Raw genomic sequence first — 8,029 nt, forward strand, 5'->3', positions numbered from 1 at the left:
TTGTTATATGGAGCAGTTTGTTAGATCGCGATCTCTCTCATTTGTTTGTCTAATGAAGCGCCAACAGATATAGAAGTACACAATAAACGCGGTAGACTTTAATGGACAGTAAAACAAAGGCAGAATACCGTGTAACTCCAGGCTGGCACAGTATTGACGAATGCAAACATATGCAGAGCACTGTAACTTATCTGAGCTTTCCAAAACAAAGTCAAAGCGCGGTAACTGATGTTATACTGTGTTCTGCCTTGGTTTCTCCGGGCTTTTCTCCATGATACTTAAACACATGATAAAGGTCATTAATGTCCCAAAATGATCAATAACTCATTTTCGACCAAAAGCAGTTATGGTGTTTTGTCTTTGCACGGCAGCACTGCTGTCACTATAGAGGGGCGTGGTTTCAGCTCAGCTTCACCCGTCCGCCTTTTGCCCTTTTTCGATTATCCGGGAGTGACGCGGTGACGCGCTTCAAGATGGCGGCGGTCGGCTCCGCCCACTTTAGGCTTCAAAACGCTTTACAGAAACCTACGGGTGACGTCCACGGACACTACGTCCATTTTTTACAGTCTATGGGCGTCACACGGTCGAATGGCTTGATTTGAGACAGGGTAAAACAAATAAGGAGATTAAAAGAAAACACTGGATGGATTTTTATCATTTTATGATGGTTGTGTACAGGCACTGCTAACACACATTTCAGTACAATCAACTTGTAAAAGTGCATGTACCATTATATGACCCTTTAAGCATTGCGGTTTGAAAACAAGTGATTGAAATGCAAACAACAGCCGGTTCATATTCACACCTTAAACGAACCGTACCAGAGTTCGTTTTGAAGTGGACCGAGACCACCTCTTCAGCTGGGTCTCGCACGCTTGTTTGGTCCGCTTTGGTGCGCACTCCGCTGCATTCTCACCTGCCCAAACGAACCGCACCAAGAGGAAAACGAACTCTAGTACGATTCAACCGAACTAAACGAGGCAGGTGTGAAAGCCTTTTAAAAAAAAAAAATAAAATAAAAACTTTTTCGATAGGCTACACATGCAATATTAAGTATGCTTTTTCATATTTCCCCATCATCTGCAAATAATGCCCTTCCTATGTCACCATTAACATTATTTAATTTTTTTTTGTCATAATATTGAATAACACTGGGCTGCACTCACTTCCTCGAGGAATTCATGATCTATCTTGTATATCTTTGAATACTCTACTTATGTTGTTCTTTCAAGCAGAAACTCCATTAATCCAGTTGTACAACTTCCCTCCTGTTCACATACATTTAAGTTAAATTAAAAATCTTATGTTTTCTCAATATCAAATAAAACCCAGTACTTCTGTATTTGCTTGTGTTTTCCTGCATTGGCTTCTAGGCTTAAAACAGCGTCCTAGTATTCTGTCCCAGCCTAAATTCTGTCTACTTTTAATATCCTCTGATACATTATCATTACTGTGGACTTTGACAAATACTTCAGCTAGCATTTCATCTTTTCATTATCTGTCACTGCTATTTTTCCTTCCTAATTTAAAAAAAAACTGGTATTAAAACTGGAAACTGTAGCAAAAACATCAACAGTTGCTGAATAATCAATAACACAGGTATTCAATCAGCATCCTGAACCTACTATCAGTTTTATAATAAAGAACATTTGTGCTGTTTGAATTCAAATAACCAGGAAAAACCTTATGTACAGAGAACTGTTTATTAATACATTTGAACAGAAGCCAAATAATACATCATTTTAACCTGCAATAATAGTTGTACACATCTGATTTATGGTCAATTTGATTATTAATGATTATTTATATATAAGTCAAGCATAAAGGAGCAGACTGAAACATGCAGAAACATGATTAACATGTTAAACATAAAGTCACTTGAGCGAAGGCAGTGCCTCCATCACGCTATGATAGGCCTGTTACACTGTTCACGTACTCGCTGCCTTATGTCACATCACAATCAGACTTGAAGTCAGCTTGGTGAATAAAATATGCATGGAAGATGAAATTTCTTGTAGTAATTGAATCTTGGAGTTATTTAGGAACACTTGATGAGAGAACAGAACATTAGTTACATCATTGGTTGTTGTCATTGTTGCTTCCTTGGTATTGCAAGTAATGTTAATAAATTTAACCTGAAAAATGTCATCATTAACCCTCTGGTATTGTACAGTTAAGAGTCACACTTGTGTTGTTCAAGGTCAGAACAGACCGGAGACCATAATTGTATAATATATATATATACATATATATATTTTTATTTTATTTTTTTTAAATGAATTTGTACATAATATGTACATAATCTATTTCAAAATTTAACAAAAATGAACAGGAATGCTTGATCAGAACTTGATTCATCTGGTTGTCTGTTTTTAACCTCTTAGTTAAATCTTCTGCCTCAACTTACTGTTAATGTCCCAAACTCACTCTGTCTGTGTGTGTGTCTATTTCGCACTCCTGATGTTTTAGAGATTCCTCTTTTTTTTTTTTTTTTTTTGGCGTTGTGGCTGATCTGTAGATTGTATGCCCTAAAAATTGCTCTATATTTTCATATTTCCCATTCAATTCCTATGGTGGTCATTTTTGACCGTGAACAACACGTGTGCCTATTTTCTTAATAAACATATAGCTTTTTCAATTTGATTTATTTCTTTTTTCACATAACAAGTGCTGCAAAAGTCACCAGTTTCATACCATTACATTCAGATTGTCGTTAGTTGTTTCCTTTTTTCTCAATGACTGCTTGAATCTGCTGCTTGAGTTTCTCTCTGTTGTTTGAGATGTTTTCTCCAGCGACCCTCATAAGATCAGTGATCTTTGGACGATCGCTGTAAGGACCTTGCTTGGTGTAATGTGTTCCACCATTTATCAATTTCTTCTACAGAATCTGTAAAACACCTAAATTAGAACATGGTTCATATTCAGTTTTATTCAACTAGACAATTTTTAACTTGCCTCCACAGTTGACCTTATTAAACAGAGGGATGTGAATCACAGTCGGAGTGATTTTACTCTCGAACACATAGAAGTCCTTCGGCTTCTTTATTTCTTCATCAGGAATGTTTGGAACATCAGGGAAAGGGATGTTTAGTCTCTTGCACATTTTAGCAGTTTGTGTCACTGTCTGCAGTGGAAAATCATCACAGCATTAATTTATTGAAAGGTTAGATTTCAGTTGAAATTAAAGTTGCTATTCACTGAAATCATAAAGTTGAGATGAATGGGAATGCTAGTGGACGGCTCTCTGAAGGTATTATAGATTAATATTGTTAAAACGAACATATGCACTTGTGTTTAAATTACTTTCATTTATTCATCTGTTTAAATTAAATTATGGCATTTTTAATTAGCTGTCAAAGTTTGTTTACTAGGTTAGTGTGATTATTTAAGAGAAATCTCCTGAAGAAGGTCACACAGGTTTGTAATGACATGACGGGGAGTAAATGATTTAGACAATCTATTACTTTAACTTTTATTAGATTAGGTTTTAAAATGCATATAATACCATGAAAGGATTGTCTTCACTGAAATCCAGGGAAATGATGAGATCAATGTTTCTTTCTTTTCTCAGCACTGAGAAGTAGGGTGAGTTCAGCAACAGTCCGGCGTCTTCATAGTCTCTCGTCTCACTTTTCAGAAGAGTAGGGTCACTGCTTCATCTGAAGGATCACAGCATCAAATGAGATTGTTTTTCACATTGAATTGGAAATTTATAAATGGGTCTGTTCTCACCTTTCATGTTGTAGACAAAGTCATAATTCCTGCCCCAGATCCACTGATTCATGCAGTCATAAATGTGTGTCCACATCTTTACATCTGTAAAATCTGTCGAACAAATGCACAGTGGTTCTTAAATTTATTTGTTTTCAGCTGATTATATGTGTTTTTGGAATTTTTTTTTTCTTTTTTTCATTAGTTCCTTCAGCTTTATGTTTTAAAGTAACTACATAACTATTCGTCTAAAGAAAAAGTTATTTTGTGGCATCAGTCTGTTTTGGAAGCTTTATGAAATTAAAGCTCTTCTAATTTCACACATTAATCTGATTAGAAAATCTAAATAATGTACAGTACATTATACAAATCAAATAGATTATACAGACAATTCAACCTACCAGGCCAGAAACTGAACCCAAGACTCAAATCATTACACACATCTTCAGTGTGTTGCTTCATATTCAGTTTTGTAGCTTCTTCACCAGCGAGATTTTGTTTTCAGTTGGAAAACTCAGCTGACTTTTGCTTGCATTGAGCTCTGTAAAAGATGGAAACGTACATTATTGAGTTCTTGTTACCTGTCAACATGTACTTCTAGTTTGTATGTCTTGTGTTAATCAGATGTTTTTGCATGTTTACTGTTTAAATTTTGCTGAAAAGACAAGAGACCTCTTAATCACAGGTATGCAATATAGCCTCTTTATTTCAAATAGCATTTGAGATAAAAAAAAGGTATTGTTCTTAAATCAAAACTGTTGCATTTTGTCATTCAGCCATACCACAATTTCATTCTCTCTTTCAGCCGATGAAGAAAAAAAAGTAATCTAGAACATTACAACCCACTAAAGAGATTGAACACCTGTCTCTCATAGCCTTGATTTAATTGCCATCAAACTGTCCTCACTGTGTTAAATTCTGGATAATTATGGTTATTAATAAATAGCTTTTTTGATTGTGTCTATTCAGAAACTGAACTATTATTCACTGTAGTAAGTGTGATAACTAGACTGAATTGAACTAAACTAGGCTCCTCTATATGAATTCTAACACACTCTTACCGTTCAGTGTTGTTCTGATGGATTGATGAAGAGCAGAAGGATCTTTGCCATTTAAAACACAGAGATTCATGTCCGCAAGATCCATGAGAACCTGGTAACACTTTTCTACATGTGGAGAGTTTGGGTCTTTTGAAGAAAACACACATTGAACAAACATGAACAAACATAAGCATTTTCCACCCCCAAAGTCATCATGTTCAGATATCAGGAGTTTCCCACAAGCAAACAGAAACACAACATTGTCCAAAAGCCATTTAAGATGCTTTGATTTGAAGCTAAAATTAATTTGTAATGATGTATTAGTTATTGATGAAATAAACATGATCTACGATTAATAAATGCTTCAGAAGTATTTTCATTTGATTATGGAACTTTATTGTAAAGTGTTACCTATACCTACCATAAACCTAGCAAGTGATATGGGATTAATTGTGGGACATTAACAGTATTTAATATCAGATTAAAGATTATCATCTTTATAGCTCATCTTTTATTTTTCAGCTTTATAGAGTATAACATCATTTGGCAGTGGGAAGCATGAACAGATCAGTAGAAAAAAAGATAAAACTTATCAATAAATAAATGCAGAAATGCTTTACCTTCGCTCGTTTTCTTATACATCTCCGTTTGTTTTGGAGATAAATAATTAAATAATTTATCTGGGGAAAAATCAAATGGAATCAGAGTTCACACGATAATGAAATGAACGTCATCTTTAGGCAGAACTGAATCTTCAAATGCAGCTTCACCTTTTATGTATTCCCAGATGAATTTCTTATTCTCGACTTCATCAGCTAAAGCGCTGCCACACAGAGCTGCAGAAAATACTGTTACATTTAAAAGTGTTTACACTAAATTAATCAAAAACATAATTTTAGAACGTTATACTGCATATTTTGTTTTAATACATCAAGCTGTCTTTTGAACCCTTAAATTAATTTTTTCTTCTTTAAATCACTGTGTAATGAGAAGTTTTATGTTGTAAAACAGCAACACACTGTGCTGTTAAAATGATAAATGATTTTTAACATTTCTAACTGTAATGTTGGAAATATTAATAAACTGTCATGTGACAGAGTTTGATACCTTGCAGGTACAGCATGTCCATTTCAGGCTGCAGTTTTTTCTTTGAGCCGTTGTCAAACTGGCTGCCGAAGCTGGAGGTGTCTACAAACGCTCCACAGAGGGAATAACCTGCTTCATATGGACTGATCTCAAACCAGGGGTCTACTGTGTCTGCAGACAGAAAACACCTCCATATAACAGCTGACACAAGCACACTAACTCTCTTTCAGACACACACCAACACAGACCTTTCTCGTCTTCGGACTGTTTGCATTGCTTGTCGATCACTGTGTAGATGGGAAACGGATGGTCCCACTGTGTAGATGATTTACTGAAATGGTCCCACTGATCTGTGAGTGTGTGTTCATCTATCTGTAGAATAGATGAACAGAATCTGTGAAGAATTTATAATTAACATCTTAGAGAAACTTACAGAATGGAGTCCATAAGCACCTGCAACTCTTCATTTTTACAGGGAGTGAGGATGAGTAAAAATGATTCACCAATTCATTCTCAGCTATGCTTGAGTTAAATTCAGATTAGCCTTTACATCTCAGATTTTTAATGTGGTCTCAGACTTTGGAACCCCACATCATGTGTTTCGTAGCAGAGGATGGTGAATAGTTATAAAAAGTTACAGACCTCTTTCACATATGTTGTGATGCCCATCGCTGCCCAGATGTCAGTCAAGCTGAAGAAGTCTTTCCCATTGTAATATTTCTTCAGTTTTTCATATGTGTCTCCCAGCTGACTGCAGGACCACTGAGTCTCTCGATGATTTTGTCTGTCACGGTCTCTAGTTTGGTGGACCAGTCTGGTTCTTGTTATAAGGAGGCCATACACCTTCAGAGAAGAACATACTGCTCTCATTTTTGACATTCAACCCAATTCAATCTCTGTGTGTTTGTTGTTTCTCAGGGTTCGTACCAGGTGGATCCAGAGACTCCGCTCAGATAAAGGATGCAGTCCAGAAGACCTGCTTTCTCAAGCTGAACCAGGGATCCCAGCAAACCCACCATGGCTCTTTGTCCTCCTCCAGAACCCAGTAATGCAATGTTTGGCACTTTATCCTGAAATGCACACAGTTTGATTGTGCAAACATACATTTGTAGGTCATTTCAAGAAAGAATAGACAGGTAGATAGATATGAAGTATAAGATGTTTGACCTGACTGCAGGGTATCTGGAGTTTCTGCAGGCTTTGAAAAACAATTTCTCTCCTTTTGACTACAAACTCCTCCTCTTTCTTATGTAGAGAGTGTGCGATTCTCACTTCATCACTGCAGCAGAGACACAGAAGGACATACTGATATTTCATATATTTTGAATTTTTACTTAAATTATGTCAGAAGTTTATTTTGAACAGTTATTCACAAAATGAGCCAGTTTGTATAGATTACAAAAAAACAACAAAAAAACTTCTGAATTTTTACTGTATTTACTGTAAATAAGCAAGCACAGAACATTCTAGGATAGGATCATTATTGCGGTGATTAATATGCTTCTGACATGTTATATGCTTGACAACAGTTCTTTAAGCCCTAACTGATGGAGCGTGTAGCTTTTTTCCTTCTCAAACATGTTGGAAGATGTACCTATGTACATATTCCAGGATGACAATGACAAGATTCATTGGCTCAAATTGTGAAATATGGTTCAGTGAGCATGAGGAATCGTTTTCACATATGAACTGGTTACCACAGAGTCCTGACCTTAACCCTTTTAAAAGTCTTAACGATGCGATAGAGTTAACCTTAAAGGAGGGTTTCATTCTCACATTGTCAGTACAAGATCTCGGTAAAATTTATACAACTTTTTTGTGGCCAGGCAGTGTATAATTATCATTGCTGGAATCTGAGCAGGATTACGTACCTCTCCTGAAGTCTGGATGCACTCATCTGTAAAACAAGAGTCAACATTCAAGTTGCATAGTCATACCTGAAATGTCAATTACTATGACACTGTTTTTAAAAAACGTAAATTGCTTACAGTGAAAGTTATAGTATTTACTAGTGTGCAGGACATTAGTATTCGCCAAGTTTTATTGGAATTAAATCTCATTACTGAAAAATGTTGGATTCATTCATACTACTGTTATATATATATAAAGGCTTTTAATTCCCTGTTGTAAAAGCTTTAACGCATATACTCACTGTTCTTGTATAATCTTGTAAAGTCCTGAGATTCACCAAG

The 8,029-nt window shown here is 35.8% G+C and overlaps 1 pseudogene; it reads right to left on the bottom strand.

The window, feature by feature from the left end:
- Positions 1 to 1,920: 1,920 nt before the first annotated feature.
- Positions 1,921 to 8,029, bottom strand: LOC131540822 (cytosolic phospholipase A2 gamma-like; annotated as a pseudogene).

This window comes from Onychostoma macrolepis, chromosome 05 (genome assembly GCF_012432095.1).
Source record: "Onychostoma macrolepis isolate SWU-2019 chromosome 05, ASM1243209v1, whole genome shotgun sequence".
NCBI lineage: Eukaryota > Metazoa > Chordata > Actinopteri > Cypriniformes > Cyprinidae > Onychostoma > Onychostoma macrolepis.